Source organism: Cuculus canorus, chromosome 2, assembly GCF_017976375.1.
Source record: "Cuculus canorus isolate bCucCan1 chromosome 2, bCucCan1.pri, whole genome shotgun sequence".
Taxonomy (NCBI): Eukaryota; Metazoa; Chordata; class Aves; order Cuculiformes; family Cuculidae; genus Cuculus; species Cuculus canorus.
This window is the reverse complement of record NC_071402.1, coordinates 158,319,112-158,345,378: the sequence shown is the minus strand read 5'-3', so window position 1 is coordinate 158,345,378 and position 26,267 is coordinate 158,319,112.

The following is a 26,267-nucleotide window of genomic DNA, read 5'->3' as shown; positions in this document are numbered from 1 at the left end:
TTGTCAAATTAATTTGATGTATTTTCTGATAACAGCACAAGCGTGGTTAATAAGGGGAAGAGTGCTGATGTAATATTACTTAGATTCTCCTCAAGGCAACTGCCTGGGTACTGTATGATATTTTGATTAAGAAACTAGAGTACCAAACATGGCATATATTAAAGGGATTAAAAACTGGCTAACGTAGGTCTCAAAGTGTACCTCGAAACAAGGGATCTTTGCCAGATGGGTGTGTTCCTAGTCAGGTCCCACAGGGAACGGTTCCTCAATACACATTTTAACATTTTCTCTATGTCCTGGGAAAAAAAAGTAATTGCTGGTGACAACACAAGATCTACCAGATTAGCATATAAGGAAGAGGCTGAGGTCAATGGTATGGAGCAAAAGGACTCCCTTGTTAAGATGGGTGCAGGCAGATAGTAAGCAGATGAGAGCCAATTCTAAAGGCAGATGTGCAGAAGTGAAGAATGTGGCCATATTCCCCTTCCTGGGAAGCAGCAATGCTCAGGCATCACAGAAGACAACCTGATCTGCTGGCAATTGGGGGTTATTTCTAAAATATGTAGTGGTCTTGGATGCCAGAAGGCAGGAAATGTTGAATTTCTGGGATGTTCTCACTACCCCACACTCCAGGCAGCTCGCTGTGTGAGCCAGCTGATTCCCCTCAGCAGCTTCTGGAGGGAGGTGTGGAGGGAGGGAGATGCTCTTGCAGGGTAGGATCCAAAGCACACTATCAGAGCTGGTGAGATGCCAAATAGCCCCATTCGCTCCTCCAAACAAGCAAAGGGATGTGAACCTGCTAAGTCCTCCTGCTGCCCGAGCCATGTTGAAAGAGGGTGAGCATGAAGCTCTTCCTCCCAGACTGCAGACTTGGCACTGCTTCTGAAATACTAGCAGGCACAATTCCCAAAGGATGTTGGTAAATCAAAGAGGAGTTGGAGAAGAGTCCTGGGGATAGAGGCAAAGTTAGAAACCCTTAGAGAAGCTCAGTCCACCAACTCAATAGACAGAAGGATGATAGTTATTGGCCCGTGAGTATTTTGTTGAATGGATGGTCAGTAATAGAGCACCGTTCAGTTTCTCACGCAAAGATGCAAGAAGATTTAAATGCCATAAATCTAAGTTAGCCATGACCAAACACCAAACATGGTACGTGTATTAACACCAGTTGACTGTCTGATGAAAAAATTCAGCAGAGACTACAACAATGCACATTATACAGGTTTTAAAAGGAAAGCCAAGTGTTTTATCTAAATAATTTTTTTTTTGTGCAGTTTTCTCCTCAGGCTTTTCTTACACAGGAGGTCTAAGAGAATAATCTCAGCCATTCTCTTGGATTCATCAGTGGATCAAGGCACCTAAATAAAATTGACATAAGGCAAGGCCTTTTAATTATCCTTTAAACTCCGGCCCTTACAAGGACAGGCTGAGAGAATTGGGGTTGTTCAGCCTGGAGGAGAGAAGGCTCTGGGGAGACCTTTCAGTGGCCTTCCAGTACTTAAAGGGAGCCTATAGGAAAGGTGGGGACAGACTTTTTAGCAAGAGCTGTTGTGACAGAATAAGGAATAATGGTTTTAAACTAAGGGGGGGTAGATTTAGGCTGGATATAAGTAAGAAAGTGTTTACAATGAGAGTGGTGAAATGCTAGAAGGTAGTGGAGGCCCCATCCCTGGAAACACTCAAGGTCAGGTTGGATGGGGTTTTGAGCAACCTTATTGAGTTAAAGACATCCCTGCTTCTGCAGGAGAGTTGGACTACATGACCTGTAAACTTCTCTTCAAACTCAAGACATTCTATGATTCTAAACTGAGGTAGAGAATGGGGAAGACAACTGTTCTTTGAGGAAACATAATTACATGAGTCACTGCAAGACCAGCTAGACATCCACATAGCCACCTTCACAGAGAAATCTGTTGTGAGCTGCCTGGAGACAGAATTACACCTGTGAAGACGATTCCTAAAAGTCCTCTTCTCCTTTCTGTCAAGGGAGGGTTTTCTTTGTATTCTTCACATTTTCTTTTCTCCTCCTTTCTCTACATGCATGCACACACACACGCCCCATTGCACAATTTAGATTAGATATTGCGAAGAAACTTTTTCCTGTGAGGGTGATGAAGTACAGGCACAGGTTGCCCAGAGAAGTCGTGAAAGCCCCATCCCTGGAAGTGTTTAGGGCCAGGCTGTATGAAGCTTTGAGCAACCTGATCCAGTGGAAGATGTCCCTGCCCATGGCAGAGGGGTTGAAACTGGATGATCTTTAAGGTCCCTTCCAACCAAAACCACTCTATGATGCTATGATCTCCTTTAAACAGCATTACTGATGGGCAGATTTGGTTCTCTGTTGAGAATGAGGCCCCCATCCACTTGCCTTCCCATTTCATCTGACACCATGGCTCAGCCTGATTTTTAGGCTCATATAGTTTCAAATCAAAACTTTCAAAGGTAACTGGATTTAGTCCTACGACCACATTATCTAGGAACATTTTTAATTTTATACCTAACACATAAATACCCAGAAGCTCCATAGGAATTAAGCTGTAGGACAAAACCTATCAGAGGGATAAACCCATCCTTTTCCTGGTCTGGACCTGGACTCTTTCATGGACTCAGTAATGTGGGAGGATGTCATCCCCAAAAGCCACTCCCTTCCAGGTGACCTGACAGCGATGGTGGGCATCTAAAACAAGAAGAGTCCATGGTGCTTTCTGCTGGACACTGGAAACATCAATAGGATTATACCTTTTGGCCCAGGTACTAGCTGGCATGGCATTAGCGAGCAGCATCACACCATGGTTATCTCTCACTCAGGACCTCATGCACCAGGTACAACCAATCACTAGGGTGATGTGGAGCGCCCAAGGTATCTGTGCCAGGACAAAATTCTGCAAGGTGGTGGCTGGTCCTTCAGCGGGCCCTGATGTTTATCAAATGATGTCTAATGAAATCTGCTCAGGAAAGCTATTTATAAAGATATTTATCATGCAGATATCATGCAGAATAATCAGCTCCTTAACCAACACCATAATCTTTCCACAAGTTAGAGCAGCGTACAGATCATTCCAGGGAGAGGTTGGGGAACAGGAGATTAGAGCCAAGCCCAGCTCTCAGCCATGGCAGCATGAAGCCACAGTGGGCTTAGTGAAGCCAATTACACCGCAGAAGTGCCTATAAATCAGTCACAAATCAAATAAAGCAGAAAGCATTCGCTTACACACTGTGGTTTCTACCACCCACCGCTGTGAGGATCACAGCCTCCTTGGATTCACACAGAGCTCAGCACGCCGGAGAGCTGCTCCAACTGCCAGCATGAGCAGCGCCAAGGATGAAGTTCCACTTGTTAGTTTTGCTAATGGCATTTTAAGTGATACAGGCAGCTGCCTGCACTGCCATTGCTCCTCTGGAGTCAGGACTCAGACCAACTACAGCCTTTTTCCCCTCCATGCTTCCCTCCACACTGACTCTAGGTCATGTAATTAGGTGGTAAAGCTATATAAACCCTTTCCATACAGATTGCACATGGCCCTGAGCTATATATTTTTTTTTCTTTGCTTTTCATGCTATTTAAAGACAGCTACATCCACATACCTTTGACAGACACACACGTACCACATATATATAGAGTTTTGATGCTCTGTGTACTGTAGCCACATGCACTTCAGATGTAGCTTTATGTGCTGTATGTGCATATGTGTTCTTTTTATTTCTTCACTTATTTGTAGAGGAAGGAGTATGCATGATGCGCAGTGGCAGAACCAACGGGCAGGTCTCAGACCATCCAATTTTGCAGGCATGGCTGCACGTTAGGAGGTTTTCTCTGAGACTCCTGAATTTTTAATATTGCAAAAGGATCCAATTCATTTCTGCTCATTTTAACCTCTAAATGTGGGGCACACCTAGGCATTTGGGCCCTCTCCTATCAATGGGTTACTTTCAGAAGGCAAGTTACTCCTACCTATCTGCGGGACTTATTTTAATCGGGATATGCCACTCTCTCAAGATGCTCATCTCTATCTTTTTGAGCAGCCTGGTCTAGTGGGAGGTGTCCCTGTCCACGGCAGGAGGGTTGAAACTGGATGATCTTTACGGTCCCTTCTAACCCAAATGATTCTATGATTCTATGATTCTATCCATTGATTCTAGAAAGGGCCAAAGGAGAAGCTTTAGCTACCTGCCTCCCTTTTGACAGTGTGAAATCAGTCTTACCCAGTGTGGGTAGCACATCATCATGTCTCTGCTTGTGAACTGCAGATCACTGTGGTCACAAAAGGAATAAATAGGGAAATGTAGTCAGCAAGGACAGTAATTATATAACCAATGTTAACAAATTGATGCAAATTTTTAAGATAAGTGTTCATTTTTCAAAAGCATACACTTACCCTGAACTTTGTTTCCAAAGATGATGAGGCTCACATTGCAGTCAGAGTCTGAGATGTGCCTCTGATGGACTGTGAGTTCCTGCACAGGAGCCTTAGGAAACTTCCCCCTCAAATTCATCAGAGGAAGAAATATTTTGAAAGACATTGTTGGTTGTCTCAAATGTTTTAATCATTGTAAAGGCATAATTTTCCCAGACAAAATCTGTACATCATCCTCAGCCTTGGCTCTAAGGGATGCATTTACCCAAGGAAGTGTTCTTATGCAAGAGGCCATAACCCTCACCAGGCATTAAATGCATGTAGTAAACGTGGTGGTGTTTTCAAAGGAGGCAGAAGTTTGTTGAGTCGTTTATAGCTGGCAACCAAGTCTTGAGAAAAAGCACTGGGGCTTGGGGAGCCAAGAAAGGTGGAGAAGGGCACAATAACACTCCCTGTGTTATTAGAATCATATAATGGTTTGAGTTGAAAGAGACCTTAAAGGTCATCTAATTCCAACTTCCCTGCCATGGGCAGGGACACATCCCACTAGTTCAGGCTGCTAAAGGCCCCATCCAACCTGGCCTTGAACGCTTCCAAGTATGAGGCATCCACAACTTCCCTGGGCAAAGTGTTCCAGTGCTTCACCACCCTCATTGTGAGACCCCTATAGAACCATAGAATCACAGAATCACCAGGCTGGAAAGGACCCACTGGATCATCGAGTCCAACCATTATAGGGTCTTCATCACTGCCCAAGACCCAGCAGACAACATCAGAAAAGGCAAGAGGTGGCTGGTGAGATGCAGGAGTGAGAGAATCATAGAGTCAGAGAATCATAGAGTCAGAGAATCATAGGATGTCTTCAGTTGGAAGGGACCCACAAAGATCATTGAGTCCAACTCCTGTCCCTGCATGGGAATGGCGGCTTCAAGCTAGGACATCACGGTCACACCCCAATAAATCTCCACCACCTTGCCAAGTCAGAATGCCACACCATCATAGAAAGCAAATTTGCTCCTTCAGACCCAAACCAGCTTCCGGAGCAGCACTGGGGGGCACAGTGTGTTTCATACCACCTGCAGCCTGGCTGTGCTAAAGGTGTAACCTGTTTTTCTACAGCTTTTGCCCAGTGTTGCCCACTCTAGGACAGCATCCCTGCTCCCCTCCCAGCTGACAGCCCTTTGAAGGGGCTGAGCCCTGGCTTTATCTCTGGGATTTTTCTAATGAGCTCTTAAACCTTCTATCAATGACACATTCCATCAGTGGATCAAGGCACCTAAATAAAATTGACATAAGGCAAGGCCTTTTAATTATCCAATTATTTTGTTTCAAGCAGCAGCTGGCAAAAAGTAAAAAGACTTAGTGTTCTTCTTTCGTCTCCGTTGACATAAAATCAAGGATCAAAGCGCCTTAATTTTTTGGCCTCTTATTTTTCTTTCCTTGATTTAAACACGCCTGTTATGAGTTCAGCGGCCTTCCTGCCCCTTTTCTTATTTAGCAGTGATTAGTGAGTGGTGAAGCTGTAAAGCCTTGGATTTTTCTGTCATGCGATGAAGCCCCTGCAGTGCTGGGTGCTGATGGTGTGCAGAATAGGTCATCACCCCACTGCCAAAACAGTTTTCAATCTCAAGTGAGATAGGGAAGATATGCTGATGGGGAACTAACATAGGCAGAGACCAGAAGCCTGGCCAGCAGGACCAGGGAGGGATTCTGCCCCTGTATTTAGCACTGGTGAGGCCACACTTCGAATCCTGTGTTCAGTTTTGGGCCCCTCACAACAAGAAGGACATTGAGGTCCTGGAGAGTCTCCAGAGAAGGGCAACGAAGCTGGTGAAGAGGCTGGAGAACAAGTCTTATAAGGAGCAGCCGAGGGAACTGGGGATGTTTAGCCTAGAAAAGAGGAGGCTGAGGGAAGACCTTATCATTGTCTGCAACTGCCTGAAAGGAGGTAATACAGAAGTGGTTGTTGGTCTCTTCTCCCAAGTGATAGGTGATAGGATGACTGGGAATGAGCTCAAGCTGCACTGGGGGAGGTTCAGACTGGACATTAGGAAATATTTCTTCACCAAAAGAGTTATCAGGCACTGGCAAAGGCTGCACAGGGAGGTGGTTGATTCTCCATCCCTGGAGGGATTTAAAAGATGGGCAGATGAAGTATTTACCAATAGTAAATAGTACTAATAGTACTAATTTTACTAAAAGTAAATTAGTAGTGGACAGGTATGGTTGATCTTGATGATCTCAAAGGTCTTTTCCAACCTCGTGATTCTAAGAAGGGTGGCATGGGAAGCATTTGGGAGACTCAAGCACCTAGTGCAGGTCACATCTCTCTGTCTAGAGATCTGCTGGAGGTGCTGGTTTGAATTTCCACATTTGTTGGGTCCCCATTGTCAAAGCAGACTAGAGTCCTGTTTGTTAATCATTCCCACCTTCACAGAGCAACATCTTGAATATCCCTTGACTTTGTTTCCCACTAAGAAAAACAGTTACTCTGTGGATACCCATGATCAGATCCTTTCTGCAGCTGGCTTCATCTACAAATCCAGAGAGAAAGAGACACCTCATTCCAATAGCAATTCCAGACATCTCAGATCAGACTTGTTATTGGAGAGGTCCTTCTCCAAAGGGATGGCGATTCTGGGTTTCAGCAAGGTGGAAGAGATCTAGGCATAAGTTCTACTCTCATGTACAATAAAAATAAATACAACTCAGTTTCTTAATTTCTCCTTCCTGAGCCTGGACCTGCAGGTGTACTGGGCTGTGAATCCGTAACACAGGACATAGAGAGTCCATATGCATGTATGGACATGAACATGGATGCATGTGTGAGGTGAGGGGGAAACAAGGGCCAAAGAGAGGGCTTCCAACAGTCTGACTTAACAGCAGAGGCTTTGCATGAGACTTTATGGAGCAGAGAGGTGGTGGCAGAACTCCACGCAGAAGGACACCCCACCAGCATCAGTACAGATGCCTGCAGAAGCCAGAACATGCCACAATGGGATCCTGCATGCATCGGCATGCCCTTGAGTCCACAGTCCTGGGCAGCATGGGGAGTAACCTGTGTTAGTGCAGGTGCCTCTATGGATGAGATCCGGCAGACACGAACACTGTACGGGAGGAGGTCTCTTTAGAAAGCTCTGTCAGTCAAGCAGTCCCAGCAGCCTCTGCTGCGAGGTGGAGGTATCAACCAAATAAGCAAATCAGTGCCTTGGCTGATGTCAGATACTCCCAGCTTCTCCAATCACATTGACTGTCCTTGAATAAGGATTTTTTGGCCTCTCACTTTCACAAGACTGGTACAAAAAGGGGTTTAGAGTCCTACTAATGTAGTTAAACTGGCATGAGCTTTATTCTGGGGGAACTTCTTCTAATTTGTGTGGCTTTCTCTCATCCAGTGCTCCCAAGCCCATATAAAAAGATCCCTGTTAATGGAATCTTGCAAACTCCACGTTCTTGACCACCAGGAGAAGCTTGCCCAGTTATCTTCTATCTCTTCTTCCTTAGCTTCAGCCAGGAAAAAGAAAAAAAAAAAAGCCCGAGATGAGGGATGCCAATGCCAAACCAGCCTTTTGTCACCAGCACAGGGTGGGAGGTGGAGGGCATGTTAGTGTTTCAAATCAATCCCTGCAACTTAACGCGTCATGAACCCTTGTGAACATATGACAGGTTCTAAATCAGCTCATTTGACTGGTGTCTGGGCACTAACACTATGTGGAGTCACTCCTAGGATGAAGCCCTGGATGACCCCATGCCGGTTTTATGAGGCTTAAGTTATTGCTAATTGTAGGGCTCCTGTTGGCAAAGCCTAGTAAGCATTTGGTCATCCCTTCAGCTGTGAAACATGATGTCTAGAGGAGCTGGACAGAGAACACCACCTCCCTCAGCAACCACACATTCCGCTGTTGACATCTCCAAGCTGAAACTATTGCATCAACCAGCAATTCTACTTCAGTCTTGTCCTGTGGGTCCTTCCATGCCCTTGGGCAAGCCCCTTTGCCTTGGGCTATTTCATTTTGCAACACAGAAAGGTGTTTTGGGCCCCAAAGGTCTATCTAACAGTGTCAAAATCAGCGTGATAAATATATGTCCATCTGTGCAATATAAACCAGATTCAGCCACTCAGTCATCTTGGCTCCACCAAAACCACAAGTATAACCATCTTGCTGTTTCCACTGTCAAAATTAGGATAGATGAACAGCTCTATTAGGAGATAAAGACCTCAGGAACAACCCAGTCCTCTTAACTTTGAACGTCCAGACAAGGTGATAACTTCTCTGATGTTTCTTCAGTTCCTGCCTGACACAGAGCGGACCTTTCCTCAGGTTTTTCCCATTTCTCCTTATGGGCAACGAAGATAGACATCAGTGACTGCCTCAGACTGTCAAAATATACTTGCGGGCCCCTAAAAGCAGCTGAGATGAATACCGCCCTTACTGAATTTGTTGGACTCCAGTTCAGTCCCAGACAGTTGAAATCTCTCTCCATATTTTCTGAGCCACTGCCTCTGGCAGCTTCAGGTTTTACACAGGACCTGTGATATCTACGGTGCCATTAGTTGGGAAATGACCACAGAATAATGGAGACATCAGGAAGCCTGAGAACAGGGTCTGAATCCCCCAAATCCCCATACATGGTATCACCTGAGGATTTGGTGAAGCCTGAGAGCAAACTCAGTGCTCAAAATGAGTCTCCATCATGACAGGGGGGGTAGAACTACATGATCTTTAGAGTCCCTTCCAACCCAAACCAATCTATGATTCTGTGATCTCTGAAGATGGTGACTTTTTCTTGGACAAATAGGAGCAACAGCCCTTGGGAAAATGAGAGACACACAGGTGGGTTTCAAGTGTTCCCACAAACCAGATGTTAAGGTCTGGTAGACTGCTTGAAAGAGGCTCATTTAGATTAAAGTTATATGAGAAGTTCTGATAGAAATGGGAGTTCCAGAGTTGCTCCAGTTTCCTCCTCCACCTCAAAGGACGGAGTTTGATCGTTCTAGTAATCTCAGGTCACTCCTTTCAAAATGAAAGAATAATTAAAGTGCTTTTCAGGATGCCGAGGCAAAGGTTGGCACTGAGACTCACTTAGAGGAACATGTATTTCACAGAGCAGACACAGGAGTGACAAACCGTAACTAACATCTGGGAGTGACAGGCAAGGATTTTGAGAGGCAAATATCCCTATTCTAAATTAAAGATCAGGTTGGTCAGAGGATCATTAAAAATATGCTTTCACCTGCTCCTAATTATTTTCCCACTACAATAGCTATTTGTTTCCAACTCACAGGAAGCTGGGGCTGTAAGACACGATCTGCAGAGAGTGGAATTTGCCTCTCTGAAGTAGCTCTGACCTGCTCACATGCAGACCTCATGAGGGCAAAAGTCCTCTGCATAAAGGTGCTTTTTACTCCCATATGAAGCTGAGAGCACCTGAAAAATTGCGTATATTAATCAGCGCTGTGGCTGGTGCTGCTGAGCTGCTGCAAGCTGCTGGCTGGCTCTGCCTTCTGCCCCAGAGGCAACTGCCATCCAGCTGCAGATCCAGTCTTCCTCGTGTGTTCATGTTCATGCATCTACACAAATACATGAGCAGCATGCATGGAGAGCTCTTTGCAGTTTTTAATGCATCCAAATATCAACATCAAAATAAAATTAAAAGCAAAATAAAGAACGAAAACCATCATTAAGCCTTCAAAACAAACGTTCTTTTCAAGCCACCGGCAAGTAGAGAGAGGTCCTGATCCTTTCTGCATGTTACTGTCAAACAAGTTTTCAGTAGGATTCAATAAAGTGATCTGACATTTCTTTGGAGATCTTTACACACAGTAGCTCAAGCCAGGAAAAAACTTTACTTCTGGCAGCTATGTGAATATTTTATTTTGCCCAAAGCTAGACAGGTGTGATCAAGAAAAATATATTAGCAAAAGGCCTTTCAGTGGCAATACAGGTGTTTGCTGGAGTGCAGTCAGTTTTGGTTGTGCAGGGTTTTTTTTTAAAGAAGAAAACTCAGCAGGGCAAGATTAAAGGCACAGTACATTTATTTCTCATAGACTTAAAAATAGAAGTCACAGTGCTGGGTGATGAAGTCACTAATTCTGAATTTCTAACTAGCAGCTGTCAGCATTTGACAGTAAAAAGGGTATTTTGAACTAGATCGTCAAGGGAGATTAAACTCCTTATTCTCATGAGCTTGAAGAGACTTTGGAACGTTAGTTATATTGTGGATCTCAGCCCTCTCCATCAAGCATTAGGGAGTCACTAAAGAGTTAAAGGAGTTTATAATTCACAGAACAAGTCAATACACTCATTCAAATAGTTACAGAAAGGTCACGGGCTATGATGCCTGAAACCTGCTTAAGCAACAATTTTTTGCTTCTAGCGTAAGCCAAAACACAGGATACATTTCCTGGAAGAGTTCGGAGATGTTGCTAAAGCACCAGGACCAGGGGAAGTAGCTGCCTGAGTTATTTGGGATCTGGGACACTGACTCCAAACTCAGAAGCTCAGGAATTTTGTTATAGAGAGGTGAAGAAGTGGCTTGAGCAAAATTTATAATTTAGGGGATGTAGGAGAAAGGTTTTTAATTCATCAGTAAAGACGAAGTGTGACAGAGGAGCTGGGGCCAGCCTTGAAGAGGTCTAGCAGGAGTGAGACCCTCCCATATCCTATTGGGCAGCCTCTGTCCTTGGAGATGCCAGACAGCCTGGAACTAGTCTGCAGCCCGGAACTAGTCTGCAGCCCAGCTTTGACAAAAAGCAAAGGTGAAGGACAGCTGGTCTGGAGGAAGAGAACAGTTGGCCAACAGTCTGGATTCATGTCATTGAGGAGGACAGAGAAAACAAAGCTAATGTGTCCGATCACCTCCAGCTGGGGTGGCCTAAGGTCACACGAGATGTCAGTGACAAATACATGTTAGTACTTATTCTTAACATTACAGAATAAGTCACTCAAGACCTGACCTCATATCATTTGGTGTGAAAATCCAGCTTTTCAGTTCATAACCTCAACGGTTTATTTTATCTTTACAGCGGTGTACACAAGTTTTCAATATCTGCAGCGACACATTCACTAACGTCTCTCACGCAGATGAACTTGATGTTTCAAGAACATCACTAAGAGCAACTGGGAAAAAAAAGGAATTTCAGGTACGGGATTCATGGAAACACTGAAGACAGATCCAGAAGGGACCTTGATGGAGTCCCTCAATCAGTGTAGTCCATTACTTCATTTTAAGCATGGCCATAAACCAAATCAGCTTAGGGAGCTTTCAGTACAAAACTGTTTTTATGCTGGAGGGGAAGTTTTCCATTCGTTGGCTCCATGAAGATGCACATACGTAAATAAGATGGATGACTTCCATATGATCTCTAGTTTGAATATCTTTTTCAACTGAGCAAATGCAAGAATTAAATACATCTCAGGACCATCAGAGTCCACAACTCTCCTAAACTTCAAAATACTTGAACACTGAGTCAGGATTAGGATAATAAATGCAATATTTGTTTTTTTCCAGTGTGTTGTAGCAATACTCGGTGGACAAGGTATCTCTGGATGTCCACTCTTCAAGAGGAAATGTGAAAGAGGAGGAAGAGGATTGGGATGGGCACTTTGCCCCTTTGGCTTGGAAAAGCCAGTTGGATAAATGGCTAAATAACATCTGCACCAGACAAAGTATTTCTAAATGCAAATATTTTATTTGTTGAAAACACCGCTTCATGTAGGCCAAAACTATGACCATATTCTATATATTCCACCTATGTTTTACAGACAACATGATGTTCCACCAAAGGAGATAACATTCTCCTTGCTCTGCAAAGGAAAGGAGTAAACAGGATATCAGAGATTCTACCAGTTAAGTTTTGTACATAGTGCAGGGGCCTCGGATAGCAGTCTGGCTACTCCTGTTCTGTTGGATCCTCTCCACCTGGTAGTTTGGAAGGGGAAAAGGCCAGGTTTGCTCAGTGCTCATGGGCACATCTGCCTTCTCAGAGAACATACCCTGGGCCCTTCACCTGACCCAGCTACGTCTATAGCATCAGTCTTGGCAGCAATCATATAAAATCAACCCCAACTATATGTGGGTCCAAACCTTCATGAGACGTTTCATGAAGAGCTTTAGGCTTCCTGTATAGTCACTGGAGGGAAATGGTACGTTTTACCTCCTCAACTTTAGGCTAAGGCAAGTCTCACTTTGGCTGTATTGATCACACACATACGGCACCACAGTGAGGCACAATGGATCCCAACTGCCATATATCTGGTCAAAAAAATATCTCTAAGAGGCTTCAAAAGAATTGAAAAATGATCAAGTGCCACTGGAAGGTGACTTGGGACAAAAACCTAGCTTAGGAGCTTCAGGTTTCCTTCTGGAGGAAGTTCTCCTCCTGGAGACCTAGGGATCCCAGACAGATAAGTTAGCAGTTCAATCACTTCTCTGAAATACCTTCATCTTGCTAGTGTCCACTCTGCGACACCTGCTAGAGAGGGTTAGCTCACAGCATGGTCTCCTGTTTTCTCAGGAGTGTATGGAGGCTTTGGAGTTGATAAGTGGAGACAGGATAGTATAATACAGGATACAGAGAAAGAGAACCAAGGTCGTTATTTGAACACAATGAGCACTGAAGGAATCTGGAGTGAGATCTGTTATCCCTTGGAGCTATAGAGTAGATCAGGGACTGGCAACCACCATGTGACATGCCATTGGCCTGTGGGAGGCTGCACATATTGCAAAGACTGTGTTTCTATGGATAGACCTGCTTTCTTGCAAAATGAGTTGTAGATGGAACCTCACCAAAGTCCTCTCTCAGTCAATGTGACCCACAAATGCATAAGTCACTGTTTCAAGATCATCCTGAGATGAGCTTAGCACCTTCAACCAAAGGAAAGAGAAGAGTGAATCATGCCAACAGGTCATTAGCAAACACCAACCATTCTGGGAGAGTGACAACAGCCAGGGAAACCCAGAGAGAAGCCACTTGGTTGCATGAATCCAATCACCTTGTATTGATGTGGCATTCACCATGAAGTCACTTCTCTGTGTAAACTCTGAGTAACTGAGTCAACAAACTTTATTACTAGTGACACCCCAGGCCCCAGCTCCCTGAGTGGGGCTCACACTGGCACCTCCTTTGTGCTGCTTGGGTCCCTCCTTGCTCAGCTCCCCACTCACCTTCCCAGCTTCTTGGGCTTGTGCTCAGATACGGTGTGAGCTGTACCCAGGTGTGCCAGTAGAAGTGGTGGCTGAATAAGACATGGCACATTTTTGCAGCTCAGAAACTGAGGCAGGAGGCTTTGCCTGCACTGGTAGCCAAGCAGGGGGCTGAGTTGCCTCCAGCTTCTTGTCTGGTCCAGGTTCTTCACCTGGAAACCCACCCGCCACATTTCCAAAGGGGATTTACACTCTCAAGACTGAGGTTTTTGCAGTCCCAAGTCTTCCAAGTGTGTATGCAGTGCCTTATGTCCATGACTTCCTTGCATCACTAAAACCATCTCTTTTCATTTTGGGGAGGGAAGCAAGATAAAGCCATTTATCCAACTGGCTTTTCTTGCTGTTTATGAAACTCAGCCCCTTGCTGAAGAGAGGGCTTCTTGCTTGGAGAGCTGCAGGATCTAAGGAGCCTCTCAAAAGCCTTTTAATTATGTTTGAAATAAGACAGGTCTCACTCTTTGTGGAACATCATGAGACCTAAGAGTAGAAAAAAGCTGAGAGAACTAGTCCCCACTAACTTCCAGCTCCAAGCCAAACAGGTTTGGCCAGCTCTAATTAAGGTAATTAATATCCTGAAGCCTGTTATTAAGAAAGAAGCAGTAAAAGGGAGTATCCCCTTTACCTCAGGGTCCTGCTGAGCACCTCAGCCCAACAAGCAGTCCGTTGTGAGCTGTGGAGCTGGATCTTGCTGCCCAGGGAATGGTAGGAAGTCATTGGATGAGCCCCTATCCCCTTCTTTGTGAAGAATTTTTGGGCCATGTCCCGACACCTGTGATGATTGGTGAGATATTTAGGTGCTGGGAGGTTTGGCTAGAAGGTGCTTGAGAGGTGGCCCAACTTATTCACTGTTCAAGAGAAAACAAGGAAGGTCAGGCAGGACCACCCATAGAGCAGGGCCAGGTTTGCACATCATCCCCAGAGCCTTGGAGTCTGACTTTGGGCTTGAATTTGGACCTTTTTCCAGCAGACTGATGAACATGAAGAAACAGTGGAAAGGGAGTTCATTTCACAGATCCTGATAGATCTTCAAGATAAAATAATTAATAGGACACAAATTGAAATACAAGAGGTTGTGTTTAAGAAAATGGTTTGTAAGAAAAAGGGTTTTCACCATGAGGGTGGTCAAACATTGGACCAGGTTGCTAGAGAGCAAAACCCAATGGGACACTGTCCTTGGCAATCTGCTCTAGGTGGCACTGCTTGAGCAGAGGTTTGGACTAGATAATCTCCAAAGATCTCTGCCAACCTCAACTCTTCCACGGTTCTATGAAATTATACATATTCAACAACCATATGCAGCAAATTAGATTAATGTATAACACATACCATGGTGGAACACAACGTATTGCAGTCCCTCCTTGGCTAATGGGACACCATCCACCCAGCTCTGCTGACTCACAAGGAAAACACAATGAGATGCCCAAAGCAAGGTGCAGCACCAGTCCCTGGTGCCCAGAACATCGAGGACAGATGCCACCAACTCCCCTTTTGCTTGTGCAAAGTAAGGACCTGACAATTTTTTTTAATCTCATACTTGTCCATTCAAGCCCTTTCCGCCCCTTCCCTACTGCCCCCAGGTAGGAAAATTCCTCCCAGAGGATAGCACTGTTGCAATCTATTTTGATTCTCAGTCAAGTGCAAGAGTTTGGTATTTTTCCACTGGAAATTCTCCTCTGATGTCTTCTTTCAAACATACCTAGAAGGAAAATTTGCTTTTCCACTGCTGGCCTGTGAGAGCCCAAGGTGTCAGGCTGCCTGCAGGAGTGTGGGCTTTGATACTGGTGAGTGAGTGATCTTACAGAAGATGAGCAGCCCCTGCAGCAGCATGCTCCATCCCAGCTACCCTTAAAGATGGAAGGAAAGAAAGAGCATGAGGGCTCAGAAGAGCAAGCAGTGATGTGGTCCTGGACTGGTTCCCAGATCTGAATGGAAGAGGAGTAAGTCCACATGGTACCTGTACAAAGCAGGTGTTTACATCTGGCTCTGTTCAGCACACTAAGAAAACACTTTTGGTCCAGAAATGGAACCACTGAAGGACATTAGCTACATTAGTTGTTATTCCAAGTTTGAGAGATCCCATCTCCATAATCTGCAAGGCCTGGGTGCCATCTAGATGAAGATTTATAACTCTGTGAGGCTTGTCAAGCCTTACTAATCTCAAGGAATCCCTTGAGCCAGCAGCAATGAAATGAAAAGCTTCAAAGTCAGACCAGCAGCATCTCAGGACTAGGGCAACGGCTGCAAGTTTGGTTATCAGTGAAGATGCAGGCTTTAGCTTCTGCAGTTTAACTTCTTGTTGTGGCTTAACCCAGCAGGCAGTCGAACGCCATGGAGCCACTCGCTCACTCACCCCCTCAGAGTGTGATGGGGAGAGAATCAAGGCAAGAAAAGAAGTAGAATTTGTGGGTTGAGATAAAAACAATTTAGTGGGACCAAAAAGGAAGAGAGAATAAGGATAATAATAATAATGATAATAATAATAGAATATACAAAACAAGTGATGAGCAATAAATCACTCACCAACTGATGACCAATACCCAGCAATCCTCAAGCAGTGAATTCTGGTCCCTGGCCAACTTCCCGTTTATACACTGAGCATGACATTAAGTGGTATCAAACATCCTTCTGACCCCCTTGGGTCCACTGCTTGGCTACGCTTCTCCTATCTTCTTATGCATTTGCTCACTAGCAGAGCATAGGAAACTGACAAAGTCCTTGATTTCTTAGCAACAACTAAAAAGATCAGTGTACTATCAACATCTTTCTCATACTAACTCTAAAACACAGTGACTGTGTATCTTAGAAAGAAGAAAATTGACTCTATCCCAGCCAAGCATAAATACTGCCTGGCAGCAACTAGAACAATAAGTGTTATCAACGTTATTCTCATACTAAATCCAAAACACATGCAGCTACTGAGAAGAAAACTAACTGTCCCAGCCAAAGCCAGGACACTGGTTTCTCCTGGTCATGTGCGAACAGAGGTTTGCCTCCCTGGAGGAATCCACTTCTGTTTAGCATTCACAGCAGGACAAAAATCTCATGCTAAAGCCATTGCTAACTGGGGTAGAAGTTCTTGCCCTCAAAATGTGGGAGCTCACACCAACAAAACCAGTAGTTGTTCCTCATGAGAGAGGATCACTGCAGTCTCAACTTTTAACTGTGGCAAAAAGACAGATGGAGGATTGGAAAATGTCATCAAGAGTACTTAAAGAATGGTAAAGTTTGAAGAAACTGGAAATAGCATCTTCTAGTGGGAAGTGTCAGATGAACCTCTGCTACAGACAGAGAAAAACTAGGATGCAGTGAAAGCTGCTGCCTGCTGCTCTCTCTACCACCCTCTGTGGCCAGGAGCCCCTCACAAAACAGAAACTGGCCTTTGATCTCCATCCTAGGACTCACATTGGCAGGAAGATGCTCCCCATGCTTAGAAAGGTCAGAGGTACTTGGTGGGACCTTGAGGCCATGCCTGTGTCCTGGGGCGCTCAAGGAAGTGTGCTGCTGCGGTGGGGGGAGAGACCTGCCCAGATCCAGCTGTGCCAGCCCCCAGGCAGGCGATGAGTGAGACTTGTGCTTGCCCCAGTCCCCCAGCCAGGTTGTCTCCTTTGGTGGTCGACAAGGCTCCATGCTGCAGCCCTAATTGCTGCCTGTTGACATATTTTGTGTTGCCAACACACTGCCTTGTTATTGCAGCTATTTGCAAGACATCACCCTCCTCCGGGCAGCCCTGTCTGCTCTTTCCAGAACCCCTTGTCTTCTTCCATCTCTTTCCTTACGTCCACCAGTGTTCCCCTTCTGCTCCCAGGCCTCCCAAAAGTCCTTCTCAGACATTGCCTATGTGACATGAATGCCACCAAAAGCCCTCTTGCAGAGCAGTGTGTTTATACAACATTACTCTCGGCTGGTTCCTAAGCTTGGCTCCTCCCAGGATCATTTCAATCGCCACTACCTCAGTTTCCTATGCTCTTCTAGGTGATTCTGTCTGCTCCTGTCTCTTTTTCTCTCATTCTCAGGTCCTGAGGTTCACTCTGGTTATATGTCAGCTGGAGCAAGACAATACCTTCCTCCAAGAAAAGACTGGCTCTTTGCAAAGGCTGCACAGGCACTGACTGCACCAGATTGTCTCTACCACTGTCCCTAAAAGACCCACACAGAATCATAGAATCATAGAATCATCAGATTGGAAAAGACCTCTTGGATCATTGAGTCTAACCATTCCTATCTGCCACTAAACCATGTCCTTGAGCAACATCACAACACCAAGAATATAGCACCCAGTCCCTGGTGACAGAGCAGCTAAAACCCATCCATCTGGGAACTAGGGGTGAATGAATGGGCTTGCCTCCATGCCTTCCAGCTCTCTGACCCTCCAGCAAGGGTGTCTGCATCCAAACTGCCTCCTGGGGCAGGTCATGGTCTGTGGTCCTCTCCTTGTGCCATGGAAATTGCTTGAGAGAGCCCTGACTGGCCCAGGTTCAAATCACATCAATGACAATCTCCAACAATTTCAGATCATGGAGAACTGAGATCACATGAACTGCAGAGCAGACCCAAGCACACTGCCCACTGGGAGAATCACCATTAGATCCCATCCCAAAATCCTGCTGCTTGGCATAGATCAAAATAATGGCTTAGAACAGACCAGGGGTTGGAGCAGATGAACTCTACAGGTCCCTTCCTACCCAAATTATTATTCTATGGTCCTAGAGATGTCATAGAATCTTAGAATCATAGAATTATAGAATCACTAGGTTGGAAAGGACCCACTGGATCATCCAGTCCAACCATTCCTAACACTCCCTAAACCATGCCCCTCAGCACCTCATCCACCCGCCCCTTAAACACCTCCAGGGAAGGTGACTCGACCACCTCCCTGAGCAGCCTGTTCCAGTGCCCAATGACCCTTTCCATGAAAATTGTTTTCCTGATGTCCAGCCTGAACCTCCCCTGGCAGAGCTTCAGGCCATCCCCCCTTGTCCTGTCCCCTGTCACTTGGGAGAAGAGGCCAGCTCCCTCCTCTCCACAACCTCCTTTCAGGTAGTTGTAGAGAGCAATAAAGTCTCCCCTCAGCCTCCTCTTCTCAAGGCTAAACAACCCCAGCTCTCTTGGCCCCTCCTCATACAACTTGTTCTCCATCCCCCTCACCAGCTTCGTTGCTCTTCTCTGGACACGCTCCAGAGCCTCAACATCATTCTTGTGGTGAGGGGCCCTGAACTGAACACAGTACTCAAGGTGCGGTCTCACCAGTGACGAGTACAGAGGGAGAAAAACCTCCTGGACCTGCTGGTCACACCATTTCTGATACAAGCCAAGATGCCATTGGCCTTCTTGGCCACCTGGGCACACTGCTGGCTCATGTTCAGTCGGCTGTCAACCAGCACCCCCAGGTCCTCCTCCTCCAGGCAGCTTTCTAGCCAGACTTCTCCTAGTCTGTAGCACTGCATAGGGTTGTTGTGCCCCAAGTGCAGGACCCGGCATTTGGCCTTGTTGAACCTCATCCCATTGGTCTCAGCCCAGCGGTCCAGCCTGTTCAGATCCCTTTGCAGAGCCTCCCTACCCTCCAGCAGATCCACTCTTCCACCCAGCTTAGTGTCATCTGCAAACTTGCTGAGGTGCACTCAATGCCTCCATCCAGGTCATTGATAAAGATATGGAACAGGGCTGGTCCCAGTACCAAGCCCTGGGGAACCCCACTTGTAACTGGCCTCCAGCTGGAGTTAACTCCATTCACCACCACTCTCTGGGCCATCCAACCAGTTTTCAACCCAGGAGAGTGTGTGCCCATCCAGGCCAGAGGCTGACAGTTTCTGAAGCAGAATGCTGTGAGAAACTGTGTCAAAGGCTTTACTGAAGTCCAAGAAGACTACATCCACAGCCTTTCCCTCATCCAGCAGTCGAGTCACTTTGTCATAGAAGGTGATCCGGTTAGTTTGGCAAGATCTGCCTTTCGTGAACGCATGTTGACTGAGTCACAAGAGAGAGAGGATACTCCCCCTTTACAGGACTTCAAAGCCCTTCAGCAGAGGGCTTCTCCAGCATCCTGGCCAGGCAACCTTCACTGCACCAACTTCACCTGCCTGCAACGCTGGAGAACAAAGGCACATTCATGACTTTGAACGCAACCTACTGAAGGTTTACAGGGGCAGATAAAACATCTGTGTATCAGTGGAAAAGCCAACATAGGAATCATTAAAAAAAAATAAACCTTTGCATTAGATAGGTGTTAGAACTAGATTTTTCAGCAGGTTTGATATTGATATAGATGGAGATGCAGAAGTGTAACCTTTCTGGTGCCCAGCAGGGAGCAGAAGCGTCAGCCTTCCAATGACTGGCATTTCAGGGTGGATTTTGGAAACAAGAGCTCTCTTAATTTGGAATGTCTTTTTTTTACCCCTGCTCAGATCTGAGTTTATGGGCTCAGAGCCTGATTCAAAGTCCACAAGAACTTTGTGTTGCCTTCAAGAAGCTTTGGATCAGGCACAGGGTGAACTCAAGACCAACATCTTTGAGCTTCCTAAAGAGAAATTCCCTCTCAACATTTCTGAAGCCAAGTAAACACTTTAGCACAGTGGCTGCTTTCAGAGCCAGGCTCAGGTACATGATGTCAAGTACATTTGCCACAGCAGAGGAGGAAGCTCTCCACATGAGTATGGGGTTTTTGGTCGGTGGAGGAGTAATCTCTTCAACAAAAAGTGTCTGAATGGATAAACATCCTTACTTGACATAGTCCAATCCTGATAAGATCCCAAAACTAGATGGTCAGGATCTCTCCAAAACGTTTCTCTCATTCCCTTTTGGGCAGATGCCAGTCACTCAACCTGGGTAATAATTTGCTTCGTGCGTAAGTGCTCCCAAATCCCTCATGCTTGACCTGTGTCCTAGCTGGAAAATTAAGATAAGTGATCAGGGAACCACGCTGGCACTGAGAGTAGCCCCATGCAGTGCTACAGGCTTAGGGAAGAGTGGCTGGAAAGCTGCCTAGTAGAAGACGACCTAGGGGTGTTTGTTGACAGCAGCTGAACATGGGCCAGCAAGGGCCCAGGTGGCCATGAAGGCCAATGAATTGGATCAGAAACATTGTGGCCAGCAGGAATAGGGAAGTCATCTTTTCCCTGTTCTTGGCACTCGTGAGGCTGTATCTCGAATCCTGTGTTCAGCTTTGGGCCCCTCATTACAAGAAGGACAATGCAGCACTGGAGTGTATCCAGAGAAGAGCAATGAAACCGGTGAAGGAGCTGGAGAACAAGTGTTCTGAGGAGCACCCCAGCAGGAAACTGGAGTTGTTTAGCCTGGGAAAAAGGAGGCTGAGGGGAGACCTTTTCACTGTCTACAATTGCCTGAAATGAGATTGTAGCAAGGTGGGTGTTGGTCTCTACTCCCAAGTAATAGGCAATAGGATGAGAGGAAATGGCCTCAAGTTGTGCCAGGGGAGGTTCGGATCAGACATCAGGAAAAATTTCTTCACTGAAAGGGTTCTCAGGCACTGGCAGAGGCTGATGGGAACGTTGTTGAGTCCCCATCCCTGGAGGGATTTAAAAGACAGGTGGATGAGGTGCTCAGGGATGTGGTTTAGTAGTAGACAGGTAATGTCGGACTCAAAAATCTCAAAGGTCTTTTCCAACCAAATGATTATATGATTCTGTGATTCACTTGGCAGCGCCTTGCTCCCTTGGGGATGTCCACATTGTGTTGTCCATCATCTGTTGCCAGGTTAGGGCTTGCAGCATCCCCAGGATGCAAATATGCACTACAATAACAACAACTGGTTAATAAAGCAGGGAAATCTATGCACCATGCTGTTCCCATGAAGATGACTGTACTGCTGAGGAAAGTCTGATTATATCATAAATTTCTGGCTAGAAGAAAACAGAAGGTAGCCGCGCCAGCAGAGGGAGTTTGCTGGTTTGCAAGCCTGCCGGAGTGGAGAGCCAACAATCTGTCGAGAGAGATGGAGAGGAAATGTACGGACACCAGATCTATATTTTTTAAACGGATTAATTAAATCAAACCAATTCACATCACTTCATCCATTCAGCAGCTCATCATGAAGGAAAACATAGGGGGAAAAAAGAAGAATAGAGACAGGCCAACTCTGCTACCTCCGATTAATCCGATGCAAATTCTGCACCCTGTGAAGCCTGGAGGCTGCCAGCCTCCCCTCCGCGCCTTACCGAAGGATGCACAACGTGCTGGGGAAGCCCATCCAGATGCCTGCAGGGAGAGATGAGTGGCTAATTAGGATCCTGAACATGAAGGGCGCTCACCAGCAGTCTGAAGGACTCCCCAAAAAACCAAAGATACACTGCCAAAGGAAAAAGACGCCAAGCACAAGCTGGGAGCTTCAGTCACACCATTCTTCCCCCCCCCTTTTTTTTGTTTGTTTGTTTTCTTTTCCTGGTGGTGTGACGGTTTTCTATTAATTATCATCTGCAGTCACCACGTCTTAACCTTCTCATAGCAGCACAGGGCTGGCAACTCAAATATTCAGCGGTGTCAAGTGAGGGAGCCCCAAGAGGGTTGAGTGGATTGGGACAACCAAGGATTTGAATACACATAATCGTTTTAACCAGCTAGACTTTCGGAGAAGGCTTTCTTCTTTCACTCAACATTGAATTTGTAGCATCCAGCTTTTTCAAGGTCTGCCATGCTTCTTTATGAGCTAAAAGCTGCTGATTCCTCAAAAGGAAAAGTGTGATTTCTCAAGTTTTGAGCCCAGAAGTTGGCATAGAATCATGGAATCATTAGTACTGGAAAAGACCCTGAAGATTATCCAGTCCAACCACCAGCCCAACGAAATTGTGCCTACTAAGTCATGTCCCAAAGTGCCACATCTAAATGTTTTTTTAATCCCTCCAGGGATGGTGACTCCACCATTCCCTTCAGCAGCATTTTCCAATGTTTGGCCACTCTTCCAGTAAAGAAATTCATCCTTATACCCAATCTAAACCACCCCTGTCGCAAGTTGAGGCCATTTCCTCTAGTTCCATCACTTGTTACTTGGGAGAAAAGACCAACACCCACCTCACTACAATCTCCTTTCAGGCAGTTGTAGAGAGCAATTACAGCTCCCCTCAGCCTTCTCTTCTCCAGGCTAAACAACCACAGTTCCTCGTAAAGCTTATTCTTCAGACTTTTGCCCTTCTCTGGATGTGCTCCAGCCCCTCAATGTCTTTCTCACACTGAAGGGCCCAAAACTGAACCCCGGATTTGAGGTGTGGCCTCACCAGCGCCGAATATAGGGGCACGATCCCTTCCCTACTCCTGCTGGCCACACTATTTCTGATCCAAGCCAGGATGCTGTTGGCCTTCTTGGCCACCTGGGCCACTGCTGGCATGACAAGAGGAGAAATACTACAAACCCCAAGAATCACACAGTGATGTCGAAGCCATATTCCCCAGGTATAAAAAAAAAAATGTGGAAAAAAACATTGACAAAATTCATGGGTTGAGGTTTTCCCTAAACCAGTGATATTTATTTCACAGTTCAGAATAACCAATAAGCTTCATTCCCTTTAAGACATTATGATAACAGCAAGGCATAGGTTAGAAAAGAGACTTGAATGTGGATCTCTGACCTTAGGAAGGGATGATCTGTCCATCAGCCATCCTTCCATAGAACAACTTTGCTCTCTTCTTGACAGCCTGGAGCTCACCTTGATGAGGAATAGGAAAGGTTTATAGAATCATAGAATGATTTGGATTGGAATGGACCTTAAAGACGATCCAGTTCCAACCCCCTGCCATGGGCAGAAACACCTCTCAGGTTGCTCAAGGCCTCATCCAACCTGGCTATGAACACCTCCAGGGATGGGACATCCACTACTTCTCTGGGCAACCTGGGCCAGGGCCTCAGCACCCTCACAGGATAAATTTCTTCCTAATATCTAATCTAAATCTTCCCTCTATCAGCTTCAAACTGTTCCCCCTCGTCCTATCCCTGCACCCCTGATAAAGAGCCCCTCCTCAGCTTTCCTGTAGCCCATTTAAAGTACTGGGAGGCTGCTCTGAAGTCTCCCTGGAGCCTTCTCTTCTGCAGAGGAACAAGCCCAACTCTCTTAGCCTCTCTTCACAGGGCAGATGCTCCAGCCCTCTGATCATCTTTGTGGCCTCACTCCAGCAGATCCATGTCCTCCCTGTGCTGAGCACTCCAGAGCTGAACTCAGTGCTTCAGGTGAATTCCAAGTTCTAATATTACAATTATTTCCCACACTGTTCAAGCTGGAAGGTGCCCACGCACTCTACAGAACCCATTGGCCCCTGAAAGGGATGGAAATAAAAAACCTCATTCTCATCCTTGTAAAGGACCCTCACAAGTCACTGGGGCAGGGGACATGGGTACAAAAGCCTGGGTGGTCCTGCCAGTGTCAAGAGAGCCTTTTCATAAGCCTTTAAATAATACTTAAGTCTAGTTTTGCTGGCACAACTTTTATTTTTTTAATGTGGAGTATATCTTTCTTGGCACTCAAGCGGCGTCAAATCAATTACTTAATCCGGCAGATCTGCATTAGTAAATCATCCAAGTGTATTGGCCAAAAGGGGTGGGGAAGAAAAAAAAAAAAGGGGGGGAAAATCAACTCGCGGTTTCAAGTTTTGCTTGACAGCTCCAGGACTGGACTTGCAATTCACCCATTGAGTCGGAGACTAATGAAAACAACCCCAGACCACGTGGCTGGTGTAATATTTTCTACCCCATGCAGAGCCCATGTGGCCCGGCTGTATCTGTGCAAGAAGAAAACGAGCACAGATGCTCTAGTGAGGACCTGGAGTGCAGTCCCACTAAACATGCTGTTGCAATGGAGGTAGGATTCATCACACTTAATATTAGGGATGAAAGGCAGCTGACAATTCAGCCCGGAGAAGAGAAGGCTCTGGAGAGACCTTAGAGCTGCCTCCAGTACCTGAAGGGAGCTACAGGAAAGCTGGAGAGAGACTTTCTAGGAGGGCATGGATAGATAGGATGAGGGAGGATGGCTTTAAATTGGAAGGGGGAAGATTTAGACTGGAATCTAGGGAGAAATTCTTCAGGATGAGGGTGATGAGACACTGGCACAGGTTGCCCAAGGAAGTTGTGGATGCTCCAGTGCTGGAAGTGTTCAAGGCCAGCTTGGATGGGGCCTTGAGCAGCCACGTCTGGTGGGAGGTGTTCCTGCCCATGGCAGGTGGGGTAGGAACTGGATAATCTTTAAGGTCCCTTTCAACCCTAACCATTCTATGATTCTGTGATTCTAATTAAGACATCCAGCTTGAGGTGGCAATAGTAGATGTCTTCTTAAGCACTTGGTGTCTGAGCTCTCATTGAAACCAGTGAGGATACTGGGCTTCATCCAGGCACCTAAACCTCAGAGAATTCAATCTGAAGGATTTTTTCCATAATGACCTGAGCTCCTGAGCAAAGATCTGTTGAAAACCTTTGCTCTGCTTTCAAATTTCCTTTCTAACTATCATCCAAGGAGGCAGCAGACTGCAAAAAGGTAGACTCAGGCATTGCCAGAGTTTGGGATTATCTGTCTGCCTGCATTGGCTCCATATGATACAAACACAAACACGCTGAAAATGCCAGGAATTGCCCCATTTTGCTTCAGGGAGGGCCGTAATTAGATAATGTCTGTACTGCGCTCAGAGACAATCTCATGAGAGAAGCCACAGCACTGCAAAGCATTAGAAGCATTTCAGAGCAGGGTTTGTCACTCAAGAGGTAAATGATCTGGGGGAAGATGGCAGCTTGCCACAAAAATGTTCCCGATCTTCACATGGCATTCAGAGCTTAATGCCTCAGACGTGTCCTGACACAGAACTCAAAGCCTGACACGTTTAGCTGTGCTTAACATCATGTTTGGGGGTTGGAAAGGCCTGGAGTGGACAGGCATCCTTTCAAACTGATGGCAGCATCTCTCTGGGGAATTCCAGTGGAGAAACCAAAGGTTGCATGAGAAAAGAGACCCAACGGCTCAAGCCAGAATTAGCCAATATTGTGTAGTACATGGGCTTAAAGGACAATGTTGGTTGGGAGTACCATTGTCCAAGGTGGGAACACCTCCAAGAGGGAAACCAGAGATTTGATGGGATGAGTTGCCTTGGGAAGGTGCTGCTCTCTGCTGAACATAGCAGTTGTCCAAATGGGAACATCCCCAGGAGAGAAGATGGAGATTTGGTGGGACAAGTTGCTTGGGAAGGTCCCTCTCTCCATTAAACATGGTCAGGGAAAGGTTTTGTTTCCACCTCTGGGCATGAATGGGTGCACTCAGTGGGTGCACCCTGGAGTAGAGAAGAGACAGGCAGGCTGTAAGATGGATCTTATGATGGTTCAGGTTTCCTCTAGTGTTTGCTTTCAGCTATTTTCAGTTTAAAACTGATGAGTGGTAAAAAGACAAAACTGAAGAAAGTGATCTTTCATGCATGGAAGCATTTGGGGTTTGGAAATAATGATTGGGATTGGAAATAAGGTAGACTAGGTCAATATCAGGGAATAACATGGAGCAGCTTGGTGGGTGGAGGAGAAGGATAGGGTGGGACATGCAGCAGTGCTCCTCTTGGGACAGACACCAGGAAGGGATGCGTCCTCTTATTTAGGAGGCCCCCTCAATTATATCTCACTGTGTAGCAGGAGTAGATTCAACACCCTGGGAGATTTCAGCTTGTGAGAAGGCTGTACTCCAGGTACAGCTGAACAAAGCTTTGCTCCTTCAGAAGAAACCATATCCACCT